This window comes from Odocoileus virginianus, chromosome 15 (assembly GCF_023699985.2).
Source record: "Odocoileus virginianus isolate 20LAN1187 ecotype Illinois chromosome 15, Ovbor_1.2, whole genome shotgun sequence".
NCBI lineage: Eukaryota > Metazoa > Chordata > Mammalia > Artiodactyla > Cervidae > Odocoileus > Odocoileus virginianus.
Genome location: NC_069688.1, coordinates 53,279,652 through 53,296,779, shown reverse-complemented (window position 1 = coordinate 53,296,779; position 17,128 = coordinate 53,279,652). Strand labels below are relative to the sequence as shown.

Below are 17,128 nucleotides of genomic sequence, written 5' to 3'. Positions count from 1 at the left end.
TTCTTGACTCCGAAACTGATTTTCAAAACCTGTGACAGTCTTCCTGACCCAGGAGTTGACCCTGGGTCTCCTGCATTGCAGGCAGATTCTTTACCAACTGAGCTATCAGGGGAGCCCTGTAAATCTGAGGTGGATGATAAATGTCTGTTTTGCCATGTTTTAATATTTCTACTATTTCACCATTTCTAGCATGACCTGCCTGATGTCCCAATAAGGTCACATTTCTTTTTGAAGTGATCATTTGCTGTTAACAGAGCCCCAATTTCTCTTGTTCTCTCCCGTTACCTCCTTGCCACCTCCGGTTGAATGGTTTGAGAACCTCAGAGACTTAACTGAGTCCAAAGAAGCCAGCCTTTCCCTATTTCTCCAAAATTTAGCTCCTAAACATCTAGGTTCTCCAGCTAGAGCTTTGATGGTTGTACTCCAGTTCTGTTCTCAACTCTGCCTTTCTAACAAGATGTCAAAGTCAAGAGTGACTCCCAGACTCCAATATACGCTGACTCTCCCTCTCTCTTTCCTGTGCCTTCTCTTCAACGATCGTTGGGATCCTTTCTGTCCTGGACTTTAGTTGAGACCACCTCAATCCATCAGAAAGATTCTAATCAGAAAGGAAGGGCTCTGAAGTCTTGATTTCTTCTCCTCCTACTGTAACTCTTGCGTATTTCCCATCCTGCTCCCAAATCACCAGATCTACCAAGGAGCACTGGGAAAAGCATCTCTGCTTGGCCACAAAAAAATCCGATTACACTTGCCCTCTGCCCAAGGCCAATGAGCACTCACATATCTGAGGACTGTCCGTGTGACTTTCCCAGGAAAAATAAGATATGCTCAAGAAGTAATAAACAAGTTCTCTTGCTGGAGAAACCAGTCATAATAAAAGTTATAATTTAAATTCCCTCTCATCACACTATGTTTTAAAAAATCATGTATTTGTAAATAGGTCTCCCCATTAAAGTCTTTATTGTTGTTCTTCCTATAGGGCCGGCTATAGCTCACATGAGAGTTTTGGGGAGAAATTCCTGATAAAAGTAATTTGAGGTTCAAATACCAATGTTAACATCTGTGAGATATAATGCATGTGTCTGACACTTAATAAAACTCTGTAAATGTTGTAAATTGCCTTCCCAAACCATTCCTTTAGTTGCAGTTAACATCTTTGGAATTTTGGTGATCACATGCTGAATCTCATTATGTTTAAAACCTAGTTCAAGTGATAAACCTAAAAGAAAGTAGAGTTGGTATGAATCACAAGTGAAAATAGTTATTTTGGTAATATGCCAGAGGACACATTGATTCTTTCAAAATTTAAAACAAGGACATTAAAATCTGGGGATGTCTATGCTAATACCCTTAAGGAATCATAGCATCCTGCTTCTGGGGTAACTTGAATTTTAAACCCCTCTCTTGAGGATAAGCTATTCACAGTCTGATGACTATCATGGAGATCACCAAAGCAGCTACCATAATTATAAGATAGAGTAACTGTGCCCACAGGAGGCCTGGTCGGGTTATCTGTATGGGCCCTGACACCACGTGCTAAGTCACTTCAGTCGTGTCTGACTCTGTGTGACCCCGTGGACTATGACCCGCCAGGCTCCTCTGTCCATGGGATTCTCCAGGCAAGAATTCTAGAGGGGGTTGCCATGCCCTCCTCCGGGGGATCTCCCCGACCCAGGGATCGAACCCACGTCTCTTACATCTCCTGCATTGGCAGGTGGGTTCTTTACCACTAGCGCCACCTAGAAAGCCCCCCTACACCACACAGAATGGCAATAAAATTTTTCAAAGTGCTTTCAGAGCCTCTGCTACCAAGCACGCTCACCCCAGACATAGGAAGAGGTGTAGGACCAAGGCTGGGCCAGCCTTGGTACTCGACCCGTCCCCCGTCACCTCTGTGATTGGTCTGTGGTTGGAGAAAGATGGGCGCTGAGCCAATCAGGATCTACACCCAGATTCCTCTAAGAGAAGTTAGGAAGGAGGACCGCTTTACGCTACACAGGCAAAGCGAGAAGATGTCAGCAGGGAACTGCCAGCAACTTTGGTTCTCGTCCTCCAGAAAGAACTAGCTCTCTGGAGGAGGGAACGGAGCCCACATCCCGGAGAGGTGAAGGTGAGAGGAGAGCCTTGAGGGAAGGGGTCTCTAGAGCCACCATCTGCAGTTCACCCCTGCCCTCTTCAGCTGAAGCTGGTTTCAGTCAGGTGTCTGTCACTTGCAATCAAAAGAGTTTTGAGTAACTCGAAAGTTGCTTCCAGCTACTGAGGTCCCCAGACGCAAGCCCAAGGCTAGCATGGTCAGATGTTCTTTCGCGGCTATGAGTCACAGCAAGAGTGCATTCTGATGGATCCTAATTGCAGTGTACGCTTGCTCGGGCTGGGTTGCTGACACTTGTATTTGACTTTTCTGGATTCATTTTCTCTTTCCTCAATTTCTCCATGAGTCGGTGGCCCTCAGGATAAATACTGTTTCCACTCCTCCTCTAGAGAAGTACAACCCATTTCCTTCTATGAATACTATCAAAAAGAGAAAAAGAAACACCTCTCAGGTCAAAAGGAAAGACAGGAGTGTCAGCTCCATGTGGACCGGAGGAATCTGCCAGAGGTTCCTCCTCAGGGAGGGGCTTGTCCTACACAGAGCATCAGTGGGTTAGTTTTGAGAGCTTGTTGTTGTTTAATCACTAAGTCATGTCTGACTCTTTATGCTCCATGGACTGCAGCACGCCAGGCCTCCCTGCCCTTCACCATCTCCCAGAGTTGGCTCAAACTCATGTCCATTGAGTCAGTGATGCCATCCCACCATCTCATCCTCTGTCGTCCCCTTCTCCTCCTGCCTTCAATCTTTCCCAGCATCAGGGTCTTTTCCAATGAGTCAGCTCCTCACATCGGGTGGCCACAGTATTGGAGCTTCAGCTTCAGCATCAGTCCTTCCAATGAGTACTCAGGGTTGATTTTCTTTAGGATGATCTGGTTTGATCTCCTTGCAGTCCAAGGGACTCTCAAGAGTCTTCCCCAACACCACAGTTTGAAACTATCAATTCTTTTGGTGCTCAGTCAATTTTCATGTCTGTACATGACTACAGGAAAAAACCATAGCTTTGACTAGATGGATCTTTGTCTGCAGAGTGACATCTCTGCTTTTTAATATGCTGTCTGCATTTGTCATAATTTTTCTTGCAAGGAGAGCTTATAGGGCCCTGATTTCTGCAGACCTTGTCATGGATGCCTGCTACCTGGATGCCACGCAATGAATATGTGCAGAATGAATGAAAGCATGATCAGGTAAAGAATGATGGAAGGAAAAAGGCGTCCTTCACCCTCCAGACCACGTTGTTCTCTTCGTCTCTTCCAGGAGCACTGTTTACATTCCAGTCCTCACCGCACTGCACCGCAGTTGCCTTTCATGTATATTTATCCCCCATAAGACAATGAAGAGCCGGGGCAAAGGGGCGCCTATGGAACACAGTGGAGAATAGTGTTTCAAGAGTCATTAATTGAATGGTGGTGAATGAACAGAGTCTGAGTTATGAATTTTCTAAATATATTTTTATTATTTTTTAAATCATAACAGCTACCAGCGTTTCCAAGTGAAGGCCCTGATGAGACCAGCTTTTATGGCCCTGTTGAGACTCATTTATGAATTCAGTCTGTTTACACACAATAAAAAGTTGTGGACCAAATGCTTTGGATCACACACCCCAGCAACCTTTGCAGTGTTCATTGGCTTAAAAAGTGCCTTCTCCATAAACCTACTGTGGGTCAGGTAGATTCAAAAAGACGCCCAACAGATGAGTGCTGATGGCTGCTGTTGACCCCCTTGGGGACTCAGCTGGAGAGAGACGCTCTGGGGGCAGTGCTGGACGCCAGCGGCCTGACGGAATGCTGGCTCTTCAGGACCAGGGAAAGGATGAATCTTTCGAGATGAATGAAGAGGCAGATCTCAGAAGTGCTTCTTCCTGAAATTATTTCAAAGCCTTCCTCAACTTCCATAGAAAGCCACTTGCTTCTCATGCCCAGAATCACCATTTGTCCTTACGCCTGGAATTATCAGTTCTTTCTTGTTAACCCTAAGTCCTGTCTGAGTCTTTGTGACCCCATAGACTATAGCCGCCAGTCTCCTCTGTCCATGGGATTCTCCAGGCAAGGACACTGGAGTGGGTTGCCATTCCCTTCTCCGGGGGATCTTCCCGGCCCACCTCTTGCCTTGGCAGGCGGATCCTTTACCACTGAGCCACCCGTTAGTTCCCTGAAAACCGTTTAAAACCAGCCTCCTGGTTTCTTGTTCATCTTAAGATCGGGCAGGAAGGAGTCAAGGAAATGCTGCCTTATTTAACTGTTAGTGGCCTTACTTCAAAGCAATGAGCCAATTATCAACTCTAAAATGGATCTAAAATATTGTTTTGTTTCACGGGGCCATACCTGTCAAGTTCTCTGATCAGAGCAGCGGCGACTCCAGAAACCAGGCTGATGGCGCCCTCTGGTGTTCAAACAGCGACGTGAGCCTTTGAAATTATGGAAGCTGGGGCAGGGGGAGGAAATCAATTAATGCCCCCAGGAGAGGAACCGTCTTCGATACAACTTGATAGTCCTGTTCTTGTCTGAGATGGGGAGAGTCCAGCACCGCTGCCCTGGAAACGTGGCCTGGTAGCCCAGCATCATCCTGGGGGTTTGCTGGCCGGGAGGTCAAATCAGCCTCCTGTTGCATGATTAATTAAGATAGAATGTCACGGTCCTCCCGGGCGCTGGAGAGAACAATGCCCCACAGACCCACACTCAGCATGTCCCTCATATCCCGGCTGAGACGAGGCTAAGAAGAATGTGTAGCGTAGATGCATTGGGTGTTGGGTATAAAGTGATTCAAGAGGCAAGTGCTGAGCCTGGGGTGGGGAGGAAAGAACCACAGCGAGGCACAGCCGGTACTCTGGCCTCCATGCGCCTGCATGATGGGGAATCCAGTGCCCAGCCTGACTTCCTCCCAGTCAGCAGCGATCCAACCCATCAAAAGGTACCTGCTATCCTCCCGCCCTCTCCTCAGAGTGGCCCAGCCAGCAGCAAATGCAGCACGTGGCCTTGGCCCGGAGGAAGTGGGTGCCCTTTAGAACGGGCCTCCATTCTGGCAGCGGGCAGCTCCATGGCAACCAACAGAGGATGAATCCTGCCCAGCCAGTTGTTCCAAAAATCATGACAATGGGCTCTAATGGTCCAAGGGATGAGGAAGTAGTTTTTCTTCTGATCGTGTAGCATCTGGAATGCTTAGAAAAATGAAAGAATGGCATGCCTCTGTAGGCAATTTTCACCAAAGATGGATTTTTATGAAACTTGAATGGGACATAGGCTGAAGTTGTCTATGATCAAAGCCTAGAGAATTCTGGATTGTTAGAAATAAAGCAAGACAATAGTCAACCTGACCGTCCTTTTCTGGAAATGAAATTAATGGTGACAATAATACTATCATTGAGTTTTGAGTGAAAATTTAAGTGCTTTTAATACATTAATCATTCATTGAATGTGCCAAGCATGGGATATACGGCAGTGGACATGTCTTTGTGAAACTTACATGCTAGTCAGGGGAGGCAGACAATAACCAAGTACATAAGGAAAGTCCATTTTAGATCACGATTAGAGTTACATAAACAATAAAATGAAGTAGTGTGACAAAGGCGTTCAGGAATGGCCATTTTTGATGGGGTGGTCAGAAATGAGCTCTTTGTGGAGAGGATATTTTCTCTGAGGCCTAAATGGGGAAAAGAAACTCGCCACACAAATCTAATGGGAGAGCCCTCTGCATGGGCAAAGGTCCAGAGGTGGGAAGAAGTTTGGCATGTCTGGGAAACAGAAAGACAGAATCCTTCTAACTGCTCATGGCATATTGTTGTTTTCTTGTTGTTCTCATTTTGCAGATGAGAAAAACTAGAGAGGTAAGCAGCCCCAGACCCTGGAGCTCAAGAGATGGAGCCGGGACCCCAGTTGGGCTTCCCCCCAGGAGACCAGCCCTCTTGAGGGTGGGCATGCTGTTCTTCGTGGGAGAGGGCCAGGGGCACGAAGCCCTTGGGTGGCAGTGATGTCCCAATTCCCCCAGCTTCTCCTGCACCTGGTGACCTCGCTGCTTTTTTGTGAAATGTTCACTTTCTCTTCTCCTTGAGGCTCCTTCGCTGTGGCTCTTCTCTCTCCCAACTCAGGGGCAGCTCCAGGAAACTGAGAAGGGATCTTGCATTTATCTTGCAAAACCATTGACTTGAATGGGCTGAGAGGTGCAGGGCGACGTGTGAGACAGCAGAGGAAATCTGACCTGCCGCATCCCTTTCAGGAAAAGAAACTTTAGGGTGAGAGGAGGTCATTTAGTCCATCCTTCTGCCACAGAGGCGGGGGTGGGGGGGTGGGGGCGCAGGGGACTCAAACAGCTTCAGGCAGATAAAGACCTGTCCTACTGTAAGGAGCGGGGGCTAAATATCTCTTCACAGCTGGAACTTGCTGACTGTATAGGGGAGAATCTATAAATGCAAAAAAATGATTGACAAATAAATACACCCAACTAAATTTCAAGTAGAAATACAACAAAGCCAATTCTGTGTTCAAGTGTGTTGACTGAAATGGAAAATATCCTCCCCTGCACACTTTTAACTTGCCCTCTGGGTTTTCCCTGAGCTTGGGGCATCCCTTGGATTAGTAATCAGCTCAGTCACTCAGTCGTGTCTGACTCTGCGACCCCATGGACTGCAGCACACCAGGCTTCCCTGTCCATCACCAACTTCCAAAGTTTACTCAAACTCATGTCCATTGAGTCAGTGATGCCATCCAACCATCTCATCCTCTGTCATCCCCTTCTCCTCCTGCCTTCAATCTTTCCCAGCATCAGCGCCTTTTCCAATAAGTCAGTTCTTTGCATCAGGTAGCCAAAGTATTGGAGTTTCAGCTTCAGCATCAGTCTTTCCAATGAATATTCAGGACTAATTTCCTTTAGGATTGACTTTATTGGAATTGTATTAGTAGCAGCTAACTTAACTGAGCGCTTGTGATATGTCAGACTTTGGCCACAAATACGTCATGATAAATTTTGAAGCAGGTCCAGTTATTATCATTCTACATACTTTAATGACCAAAGTCTTACTTAGCTCTTACTCTGCATCAGGTACGATTGTAGTCCTTTCCACATATTAATTCACTTAATCCTCATTGGGCTCTTATGTGGTAGGTATTACCAACTCCATTTTATGCATGTGAAAACTGAGGCTAAAGGCAATTAGTATAAGGTTAAGTAACTTGCCTGGGTCATAGACCTAGTAACTGAGAGAAACAGATTCAAGTTCAGGCTGCCTTTAGAGACTTCATCCTGAGTCTGTTTACAGCTGTTAATTGGGAGTTTTTCATCTAAGAGACTGATACGGTAGGAGGGTGGATTCTCAGCCACCATCCCGCGGCCTGCAGCCACCTGCCACCAGCTCCACCAGGCAGAGGGCAGTAGGAGCCTGACCCCAACCCTGCCTCCCCCCAGGGCAGGAAAACATTTCTTGCCTAAAGATTCTCCCAGGAAGAGGCTCCCAGCCCCACCCTGGTCTCTCCACACCTCTCAAATTCATCTATGCACCTCCAAATGAGCTTTTTTCACATCTGATCATCCCACATCCCTGTCACACCCTCCCTCCTCAGCCCAGCTACCCCAGAGCTGCCAGAGACTTCCTCCTGGAACCCTCCAACCCTCCCACTGCCAGGAAAGGCTCCCCTGACTCTGCAGAGAGAGACCCGCAGGGCCCGCCCAGGTCCGGCCCCCACTTGCCTCTGTAGGCCTGTCCTCACCCTCCCAGGGGGGCCTCGGCTCCTCTTGTACCCAAGTACTTCTTTCCCTTTTGTATTTCTGCCTTTCTTTTCTTACATCTAGCATGCTTGGCCCCAATCTCTTTTCTCCCTTCTGTATTGTTTACTCAGTAGTAAATAATAAGGAATTCCCGGGTGGTTCAGTGGTTAGGACTCCACGCTTTCACTGCCCAGGGCCTGCATTCAGTCCCTGGTTGGGGAACTAAGATCCCACAAGCCGGGTGGGGCAGCCTGTACCTGTGTGCTTATGTGTGGCAGTGGTGGTTTGGTTGCTGAGTCGTGTCCAACTCTTGAGACCCTATGGACTATAGCCCTTCCAGCTGCTCTGTCCATGGAATTTCTCAGACAGGAATACTGGAGTGGGTTGATACATATGTGTGTATCATATATATGTGTGTATATATATATGTGTGTATATATACACCAGTGGGCTTCACTGGTGGCTCAGCAGTAAAGAATCCGCCTGCAATGCAGGAGATGCGGGTTTGATACCTGAGTCGGGAAGATGCCCTAGAGGAAGGCATGGCAATCTACTCCAGTATTCTTGCCTGGAGAATCTCATGGACAGAGGAGCCTGGTGGTCTGCAGTCCACAGGGTTGCAAAGAGTCGGACGTGACTGAAATGACTGAGTATATGTTTATATATATATATATATATATATATATATATAGTGATAAATGATAACGGCATTTCCTAGGTACCAGCCACAACTTTTTAGGGGTTTTTAAGTATTTATTTTTATTATTTATTTGTTTGATTGCACCACATCTTTGCATGCGGGATCTAGTTCCCTGGCTGGGGCTCAAACCCTGGTCCCCTGCATTGGGAGCCCAGAGTCTGAGCCACTGGACCACCTGGCAAGTCCACTAAGCATCATTCTGACTTGTGTCATCTTACTTCTCACCTATAGGATGTATACGATTATCATCCCCATTTCTCAGGTAACGTTCCCAGCAGTAGTGGCAGAGCCTGGATTCGAGCTTGCTCCCGGACGCCAGCGTCATATCTCCCAACCCCCTTGTCACACAGCCCCTGAGGCTGCTTCCAGCATGAAGTGCTTGGAGGTTCTCCTCTGTGATGACGTACCCAGCACCCCTGCAGAGTTAATACACTTCTTCCACTTCTCTTATATGCACGTCTAGAAGAGCATTGTCTTGGGGGCACGCTCTCCCTCGGTAACTGCTGCTCGCTTTGAACCCCAAGCTTAACTGGAACTTAATGGTCATTCAATGATGCTGGCCGAGCTCATTGGTCAAACGAAGACGCAGGACTCCAGAAGGCTGGGTCTGTTGCCGGTCACACTGCCGGTGCCAAGTTGCGCTCAGGCTCAGGTTTCTGATTCTCACTGGTGGCTCCTCCTTGCTGGGTCACTGCCTCACCTGCCCAGACCTCTCTGCAGATGTGCATATGGCAGCTACATTCGGACAGTTCTTGTCTCTCAGGCATAGAATGTGGCCATGAGAATTTTTTTTATTAATTCTCAAAAGAATTCTCCTTTCTTCCAAAAGTATCCATCATCTGTCACTGATGTAATGACGGGCACCTGCCATTCTATTTAGAACACCTCCACCTTAATGCCTTTCTCTATATAAAGGCAAATACCCTAGAGGAAAGGGTAACAGACTGAGCTCTTCTAAGCTGGTCACAGAGTGAATTCTGTGCTAGACACAGCTGCCTAATGACCAGAGCACAGAGCTGAGACAGCGATCCCAGGTCATGGGGGCCAGGGCAGGAGTGGCTCCTAACAGGAAGGAACACCCGGAAGGGAGAAAAGCAGGTGGACTTGAGAAATGATAACTAAAGTGAGGATCCCAGAAGCACCCAGCGTCCATGGACGAGACTCCACAGTGGCTTAGAAGAGGTTGGTGGATTGATAAACTCACCAGCTTCAGCCATTTGAAGTATCTGGGGTTTCAAAAGACAAAGACTTTATAATAGCTATGTAGACAATTATAATTGCGCACTGCACTCTGGTCCCTGCTTCCCTAAAAAAGAAGGCGCCTTGGTACATTTCCCCAGAATTGCTCCGAGACCCCTTCTGTGTCTCCGGCTCCTCTGATCCTCGACCCCCTGCCTTGCTGATATCACAGCATCTCTTTTGGACTCCACAGCTTGGTTCCTGCTGCAGAACCCTGGCTCTTGGATTTGCTACCCCAGCTTCCCCTCCTGGCTCCTCGAGGATGTAATTCTGAGTCTCTTTTCTGCAACTGGACACGTCCCAATTTCAACATCAGCTCAGCTTTACAAGGTCTGCTCAAGCCAGGCAGGCCCCAGCTCCCATCACTCAGCCCCGGTCAAAGCGGGACCACGTCCTGATGGATGTTGACCACGAATCCTGAAGTGTACTTGACCAACCCTCTGAAACAGAAGGCGGGAAACTAGACGGGCAACATGGTGCCACCCGGTGACTCAGAGCAGCCTCAAGGTTCTTTCAAGATCAGGGACTCCGTCCCATAAATAACTGTAAAATAATTTAGCTGCTTTATGTTGATTCTGGTTGAATATAGGGGAATCTGAAATGATTGATTGTAGTGATTTTATTTACACACCCATGCATGTATACATGTTCCCATATACATGCATACAGAGGCATTTTGAGATTCTCATGGCAATCTCTAATATGCTTTTAAACATGTGTGGGCCCTTATGTGGATGCACTGTCTTCTGATTTAGCCTTTGACAACTGGGTGCAGGGAGACACCCGCAGAGAATGCAGGGTTGTTGCTCCCAGGTGGGGAGGCAATGAGCTGCTGTGGGTTCCCTGTCTTGACTCCCAGCACTGAGCTTCCCTCTCCATCTTATATCAGCTGGGAATTGGGAACCAGGGGATAAAACTCCTCTGTTGGTCTTCCTCAACAGGAACATCGGAGCCTGATCTTGGCTTAGAATTACTGGGGGATATATTAAAAATCCCATCACCCAGGCTGCACTCCAGACCATTAATATCAGAATCTTCAGTGATGAAATTCAGTCATCAGTATTTGGAAACCACCCAGATGATTGTAGTAGGTAACCAAGGGTGAAGACCACTACTGTCAAGAAAACTATGTTTCAGGTTATCATTGTCATTACTAATATCATCTCCATCCTCATTTATTTAACTTCTTGCCACATCTTCCCTAGTGACTCAAGGGTAAAGAATCCACTTATAACGCAGGAGGCCCAGGTTCAATCTCTGGGTCAGAAAGTTCCCCTGGAAGAGGGCATGGCACCCCACTCCACTATTCTTGTCTGAAGAATCCCCATGGACACAAGAGCCTGGCGAGTGGTCTATGGGTCACAAAGAGTCAGATATGACTGAATCAACTGAACATGCACACACGCAGACACATCTTCTCCCAAGGCTACATATTTTGAATAGAAAAATCACTTGGCCAAGAATAATGCATCTAAGGATTTTTTCACTTCCATCATTCAGTTCAGTTCAGTCGCTCAGTCATGTCTGACTCTTTGCGACCCCATGAATGGCAGCACACCAGGCCTCGCTATCCAGCACCAACTCCCAGAGTTTACTCAATCTCATGTCCATCGAGTCAGTGATGCCATCCAACCATCTCATCCTCTATCATCCTCTTCTCCTCCCACCTTCAATTTTTCCCAGCATCAGGGTCTTTTCAAATGAGTCAGCTTTTCGCATCAGGTGGCCAAAGTATTGGTGTTTCAGCTTCAGCATCAGTCCTTCTGATGAACACCCAGGGCTGATCTCCTTTAGGATGGACTGGTTGGATCTCCTTGCAGTCCAAGGAACTCTCAGGAGTCTTCTCCAACACCACAGTTCAAAAGCATCAATTCTTTGACGCTCAGCTTTCTTTATAGTCCAGCTCTCACATCCATACGTGACTACTGGAAAAACCATAGCCTTGACTAGATGGACCTTTGTTGGCAAAGTAATGTCTCTGCTTTTTAATATGTTGTCTAGGTTGGTCATAACTTTCCTTCCAAGGAGCAAGCATCTTTTAATTTCATGGCTGCAATCACCATCTGCAGTGATTTTGGAGCCCAGAAAAATAAAGTCAGCCACTGTTTCCACTGTTTCCCCATCTATTTGCCATGAAGTGATGGGACCAGATGCCATGATCTTAGTTTTCTGAATGTTGAGCTTTAAGCCAACTTTTTCACTCTCCTCTTTCACTTTCATCAAGAGGCTCTTTAGTTCTTCACTTTCTGCCTTAAGGATGGTGTCATCTGCACATCTCAGGTTATTGATATTTCTCCCGGTAATCTTGATTCCAGCTTGTGCTTCTTCCAGCCCAGCATTTCTCATGATGTACTCTGCAGATAAGTTAAATAAGCAGGGTGACAAGATACAGCCTTGACATACTCCTTTTCCTATTTGGAACCAGTCTGTTGGTCCATGTCCAGTTCTAACCGGACATGCATACAGGTTTCTCAAGAGGCATGTCAGGTGGTCTGGTATGCCCATCTCTTTCAGAATTTTCCACAGTTTATTGTGATCCACACAGTCAAAGGCTTTGGCATAGTCAATAAAGCAGAAATAGATGTTTTTCTGGAACTCTCTTGATTTTTCAACGATCCAGCAGATGTTGGCAATTTGATCTCTGGTTCCTCTGCCTTTTCTAAAACCAGCTTGAACATCTGGAAGTTCTCAGTTCACATATTGCTGAAGCCTGGCTTGCAGAATTTTAAGCATTACTTTACTAGCGTATGAGATGAGTGCAACTGTGCGCTGGTTTAGCTGTGTAATCTTAACTAACACCACAGTTACTAATGGTATGGATGATGCTGATGATAACAGCTAACATGGATTGAGTCCTTATTATATGCTAGAAACTGTGCCAAGAACTTTATATACTTTAGTTCACTTAACCCTCACCCAGGAAAGTATTCATTTATAGAAGAAGAAATTGGGGTTCAGAGAGGTAAAATCAATTGCCCAAGGACATAGAATGCAGGAGATATGGGTTTGATCCCTGGATCAGGAAGATGGACATGGCAACCCACTCCTGTATTCTTGCCTAGGAAATCCTGTGGACAGAAGAGCCTGGCAGGCTACAGTCCACGGAGTTGCAAGAGTTGGACACAACTTAGTGACTAAACCGCCACATAAAATAAGTAAAAATAAGTAGCAGAACCAAGATTCAAATTCAAGTTGTCATACCTAGAAGCTCGCATTAACTGCTTTTTAATACCACCTCCTTCAATAACTTGCCCTGATTACAGAGCTGGTGAAGTTGAGAATAAAAGATTCCCTTCCACGTCTGCCCAACTTCAAAGCTCACCCTTTAACTAGGACACTGAACCACTCGTGTAATTGACATAAAATTTAAGTCAGGTTGGTAGCTCTCCTCCTGACCTACTCTCTTTCCTGAAAGAAATATGGACGAAAAGGAAAAACATTTTCATGGCTAGAGAGATTTAAATGATCTAATCCAGTGAAAAGGGTCTCTGCACCGAACTACAATTCAGGGGATAAGCAAGTGAATCTCCATCTAAATGTTCAGGGATTTCCATATATAAGAAGAAAAACACACGTCATAGGCAAGATTTAAGACCAGAAATTGTAGGTTTGCAAGCTGGTAAATTTTTCTCACACTGTAATCCATATGGCAATAGCAAACCAAGTCTCTGATTTCTTTCATTTCTTTACAGGCTATAAAAAACGTATATACATTTGCAAAAATTTTACATGATAGACAAACACAACCCCTGTCCCATAGTAGAAATTAAGTTGTGTTTTCAGATCTCCCCAAAAATAGGTACATAGAAATGTCTAAACTCATCAGGCAGTTTAATTTCAAGATGTTTTGGTGTCCTGGGTCAGAATCTCATGGGAATATACTTTCAGATGGTTCCTGGGAAGCTTCGAGGACCTCTAAGGCAAGATCTGAAATTGATTAGTGCAATATATTCCAGGGACATGTTTCGTATGGCCTTCCTGGAGGAGACTGTCATCACTCTTGGGTGAGACCCAGGAGGTCACAGCAATTCACACCTGACAACAGGACATAGTAGGTAGGGCTGGGCGAGAGGCCCACGGTCATCCCAGTGGTATGTGACCGAGGGATGGGTGTCTCTCCCTTTGCAAGCAGGTGAAGAAAGCACTTTCAAAACCTGCTCGCCCAGGACATTTCGTTGCAGGCTTATTCTAAGCAGGGCAGAGAGAGGAGGAGGAGTTAGGAGAGAGAGTCCACTGGAAGTTTATTCCCGCGGGGTCTCAGACCGTATCAGCCATCTGTAATGTGAAAAGTGATGGAGAGAGAGTTTTTTAAAAAGGAAGGATGTACAAGAAAGAAAAAGAACTAGAGAGAGAAAAAGATGTCTGTTTTATTCAGGAGCTTCGCTACCACAATCAGAAGGAGAGGTTGCCAAAACTAGGGGTCCCCAACCCCAAGAGCGTGACCCACACAGCAAGGAGGTGAGCAGCAGGCAAGACAGCAAAGCTTCATCTGTATTTCTAGCCACTCCCCATTGCTTGTAATACCGCCTGGGCTCCACCTCCTGCTCCGTGAACTCAATAAATGTAACGTGCTCGAATCATCCTGAAACCATCCTCACCCCATCTTCCATGAAACCAGTCCCTGGTGCCAAAAAGGTTGGGGACCCATGGCCTAAAGTAATGCAAAAAAGAAAAAAAAAAAATTCAAGCTGTACTCCGTTTAAGCCAAGAAGAATCAGATTGGTCTCCCTTATTCATTCATGGGTTTGTTGAAACACATTCAAGCAATACAGAGCCCCCAAGTTGGAGGTACAGTAGTAAACAAAAGCCCCATCCTGTGGTGATTACATTCTAAAGGGGCAGATGGACAATAAACAAAATAACCAAATAGACACATACTATGACGTCAGGTGATGATAGGAATCACAAGTTCAGTTCAGTCTCTCAGTCATGTCCAACTCTTTGTGATGCCATGGGCTGCAGCACCCCAGGCCTCCCTGTCCAACACCAACTCCTGGAGTTTACTCAAATTCATGTTTTGAGTCAATGATGCCATCCAACCATCTCATCCTCTGTCGTCCCCTTCTTCTCCTGCCTTCAATCTTTCCCAGCATCAGGGTCTTTTCCAATGAGTCAGCTCTTTGCATCAGGTATCATAAGTTTATCATAAGTTTATGATAGGTATCATAAGTTTAAAAAAAACAAAGACCAGAATAAAGCGTTGGGAGGGGGTGTCAGCAGGGCAGTCTGAGGACATGAATTTTGAGCAGAGCCCTGAGCTGGTGAGTAGCCCTGCTCTGCCAGAGACAGCTCTTCAGGCAGAAGGAAACATGAGGGCGAAGGCTGGGATGCATGAAAGCCTTGGCTCTTTGGAAGCAAGTCATCCCAGTCAGGACCTGCTGGACCAGCTCAGGGAAGCAGGGCACCCGTATCTGAAACCCGGGCTTCTCTGGGTTCTTCCTGCCCTGTCCATATCCTGGTGCCCTTTCGTACATCGCTGTGTATAATGATGACTTGATGTCCCAAAGACACGATTGATTTGCAGCTAGGTAGTGCTGACCGACCTGTGGACAGGCCCCATCATCACGAGATAGATTAACACCACAGATTAACATGTATTTATAAGCTGCACGTATATTTGTATATGTGCCTTATTTTTGTGGTATATTTTCTAAAAAATATGCCATTGATTTTTAACATACTGGGAAATGGTCACTTTATTTTAATTTGGACATCTCAGTATAGTGCAAATGATGATAGAAAGATTCATTTGTTCAGGCTTAGCTTGTTTTTTGTCTTGATACTAGGGGATAACCAAAAAAGCATAATTTTTATCATTTGTATCTTTCCTTCATTTCACTGGAGGGGAACCCCCAGGGCCTTGTAATAATCTGGTGGACCTATCTCCTGCTGAGCTGAGCTCAGAATAATGCCTGGTAAACCCAACACGAAAGTGAAAGTGTTGCTCAGTCATATCCAACAAACCCCAAACCCCATGGACTGTAGCCCGCCAGGCTCATCTGTCCATGAGATTCTCCAGGCAGGAATACTGGAGTGTGTTGCCGTGTTCTCCTCCAGGGGATCTTCCAGACCCAGGGATCAAACCCACGTCTCTTATGTCTCCTGCACGGGCAGGCGGGTTCTTTACACCAGTGCCACCTGGGAAGCAACGTGGTTCCTGGGAAACAGCCTGACAATGCCATTCAGAGCTCCCTCATACCATCGTCATTCCTCCTGATAACACAAAGGCTTTTTCCTGAAAGGACAGCCCGTCTTCCTTTTCTTTTGCATAATTATAAACTGCCACAACCTTTTCCAAGAGCCCAAGGCAGGTCGTCTTCAGCAGAAGGATCTCTGCACTCAGCCACCACTACTGCTTCCACTGTAAGGTTCTGGGAGAGGAAGTGGAGCGGGCGTTTCAGATATGTTGTACGTATGTTTGTACGCAGCAGATATTTGTACATGTTTGTGCTGGGTGTGGGCTTCCCAGTTGGTGGCAGTGCTAAAGAACTCACCTACCAATGCAGGAGACCTGGGTTCAATCCCTGGGTCGAGAAGACCCCCACCGAGGAGGGCATGGCAACCCGCTCCAGTATTCTTGCCTGGAGAATCCCATGGACAGAGGCGCCTGGTGGGCTACAGTCCATGGGGTCACAAACTAAAGCAACTTACCATGCATTCAGGTGCTATGTAGAAAAATACATACAGTATATACAGTGTCTAATGCTGTGTGTACATTTTAAAAGTATGAGGCTCACTTTTTATTCAATGCAACATTAAAATTAAATCAAATGTTGAATTTTTTAACTTAAAAATTAAAAGATATTAATATGTTTATAATTTATAATATCTGTAACTCCTTTTGCTGAGTGACTTTTAATGACTTTTACATAAATTGTAATATATTAAATTACCAGTGAAAATCAACTGATATAAATATTGAATAATAATATCAATGTGATCAAATTTTTCAAAACATCATTCACACAGTTATTTTTCCAACAAAAATATAACAATTGGAAAGTAAAGTAATTTCTTAAAATTGTTTGTAGTGAATTTAACTTTTTATTTTAACTCAATATGAGAAAGTAGCTTTAGCTGCTAGATATTCATTTGATATTGCATTAATAGACTTTTTTTTTTCCAGCACTTGACCTAATTACTGGTGGAATAATTTTTGTAAAGAGATTTATAAACAATAAACAGATTTTTTATTCAGTTAACTATTTGTATTTAATTCTCAAAGACGAAGGCTCTGAGGGGAAAACACAAACAGTATTCACAAAGCAGCTAATCTCAGCCAACAAGCACATATAGGCCACCTCTCCAAACACAATTACAAGATAGTGCAGTCAATTAAAAGGAAGACCTCCAATCACAACCATCTCATCACCATAGTTTTCTAGCACTAATCTTCCATACAT

At 45.6% G+C, this 17,128-nt stretch overlaps 1 long non-coding RNA gene across 1 annotated transcript; it reads right to left on the bottom strand.

Moving 5' to 3' along the window:
* Positions 1-3,580: 3,580 nt before the first annotated feature.
* LOC110122198 (uncharacterized) lies at positions 3,581-5,099 on the bottom strand. Its single transcript, XR_002309139.2, has 3 exons — positions 5,004-5,099; positions 4,414-4,513; positions 3,581-3,950 (listed from the first exon to the last, which is right to left on the bottom strand). It is a non-coding gene; the product is annotated as an uncharacterized lncRNA (long non-coding RNA).
* Positions 5,100-17,128: the final 12,029 nt, after the last annotated feature.